Genomic DNA, 2,056 nt, shown 5'->3' on the forward strand with positions numbered 1-2,056 from the left:
GAGCAAAGACAAAAATGTGTGAGCCGGGAGGCTAAAAAACTGTGAGCTAACTAGCTCACACTAACTCAGCTTAGAGGGAATACTGCTCTCAACCCAATGTCTCCCCCCCTCTTCAAGAAAGCCTCGGTGTACTGGGGCGGCCTCCACTACCTGGAGCCCCGGCAAGTGGTCGCCAGCGCAGCGACAAGAGCCCGGATCCTGTTTCTGCTGTGGCTGCAATGGGAACGGCGCAAGCGGCGAACCGGAGCAGGAGGCTGGACCAGCTGATTCGTCAATTGGGGGGTGGGGAATACCCCAAACCTCCAGGGTTGCGCTGGGCAGATCTCGCCGGGGCGAAAGAGAAAGTGTTTCGAAGCCGGTAAGCTGCGACGCCAGGTCTGCCCGGCTACCGCAGGCGTAATCGGAGCTTCCTTTTCTGATTGGTGAATAGCTCACCCCAACCATGATGGGCAGTGCTGATGGGGTGTGTGTGTGTGCCCCGTAGCCAGGAGATTCCAGCGGGACCTTAGAGACCAACTGCGTTTATTCCCGTTGAAGCTTCCGTGAGTCGGAGCGCGCAACTCTGGTGAGTAATTTTGGAAGGGGCTGTGGGCGCAGATATTAGGAGAGGGGTCTGTGGCTCAGTAGCAGAGCAGATGAAGAACATCAGAAGAGCCCTGCTGGGTCAGGCCAGTGAGGGTCCATCTACTCCAGCCCCCTGTCTCACAAAGTTCCTCAGAAGAAGAAGAAGAAGAAGAAGAAGAAGACGAGGAGATTGGATTTGTACCCCACCCTTTACTACCCAAGGGAGTCTCAGAGCGGCTTACAAACTCCTTTCCCTTCCCTTCCCCACAACAGGCACCCTAAAGCATGGCGGAAACTCCGTCTAGAGAGGTGCTTGCTTGTTCTGAAGGATGCCACACAACAAGGAAAGAAGAGTAGCTAAAAATGGCACCTTTGCTGGCACGGAGTCAAACAGCCAATCCTCTGAATGGAGGCAACATGGGGGGGGGGGGCCCTCCAGTCCTCTGCCCTGTTGTTGGTCCTCTAGTCAGTTCCTTGTAGTGGTGAAGTGTGCTGGACTCTAATCTGGGAGAACCGGGTTCGATTCCCCACTCCTCCACTCCCAGCTGCTGGGTGACCTTGGGCAAGCCATAGTTCTGATAAGAGCTGTTCTTGAAAAAGAGCAGTCTCTGTCAGAGCTCTGTCAGCCCCGCCTACCTCACAGGCAGGCCCTTAGTATTTCTTCTGGGGGCCCTCCTTCCTGGGCTGCCCCCAAAGTGCTCCAACTTGCCCCCGCCCTGCATTGTGCTTTGATTTAATTAGCTGGCGGCCCCGTCACAAAAAATTCCCAAGCTGCGGGGCTGCTTTACAAGGACCAGGGAGAGGCCAGAAGCTTCTCTAGTTGCCCAGTTTCTTCTTTCCCAGTCGGGCTTTGCAAAAGCGCAGCAGAAAAGCGCCCCAGTCGTGTCTCCAGGCTCAGTCAGCTTTGCCTTGGTGGTTCTTCGGTGAGTCATTGGGAGGCGTGCGCAAGGGTGTAGACTTTCCAATTTCCCGGGGGGGGAGCTGGGGCTGGGTCAGAGGCATTGCTGTGCTAGGAGCAAAGGTGGCCCCCGGGGGAGGCTGAGTACCTTCCTGAAAATTTCGGCGGGGGCGGGCGGCACCCCCACGAAGATTACGCGTATGGGCGTGCGAATAGCTTTTCAGTTTTGCAGGAAAAGTGGAGGAAGGGGTAATGTAAAGCTGGGGGGGGCTTAGAGGGAGCCCCTCGTTTTTAATCTCACCCCCCCCATACACCCTACTGTTCTACAGCAGGCCTACAGGTACGGTGGGGCTACTTGGGGCTCCACACCCTTTCTTAAAGGGACAGCCCCCACATGATTTTCCTGTCAACCCCCTTTTAAAAGACATTTTAAAACATTTTTTTAAAGGTGCTCGATCCAGACCTGCCCTTTGCCCTCCCTGGCTTTTCATTTCCTGCACTCAGCCTTTTTCCTTCTTTGAAGCCTGGCGACTTGCCATGTCCTGCAGTTGAGTTGATCTCTCTCTCTCTCTCTCTCTCTCTCTCTCTCTCTCT

At 55.3% G+C, this 2,056-nt stretch overlaps 1 long non-coding RNA gene across 1 annotated transcript in view; it reads left to right on the forward strand.

The window, feature by feature from the left end:
- The first annotated feature begins 408 nt into the window (after positions 1 to 408).
- Positions 409 to 2,056, forward strand: part of LOC107111426 — a 13,335-nt gene continuing 11,687 nt past the window's right edge. The window contains exon 1 of the long non-coding RNA XR_001482557.1: positions 409 to 565. This is a non-coding gene — a long non-coding RNA (uncharacterized LOC107111426). The remainder of the gene's footprint in view (positions 566 to 2,056) is intronic.

This window comes from Gekko japonicus, unplaced genomic scaffold (assembly GCF_001447785.1).
Source record: "Gekko japonicus isolate JY-2015 unplaced genomic scaffold, Gekko_japonicus_V1.1 scaffold5616, whole genome shotgun sequence".
In the NCBI taxonomy this organism is placed as follows: domain Eukaryota; kingdom Metazoa; phylum Chordata; class Lepidosauria; order Squamata; family Gekkonidae; genus Gekko; species Gekko japonicus.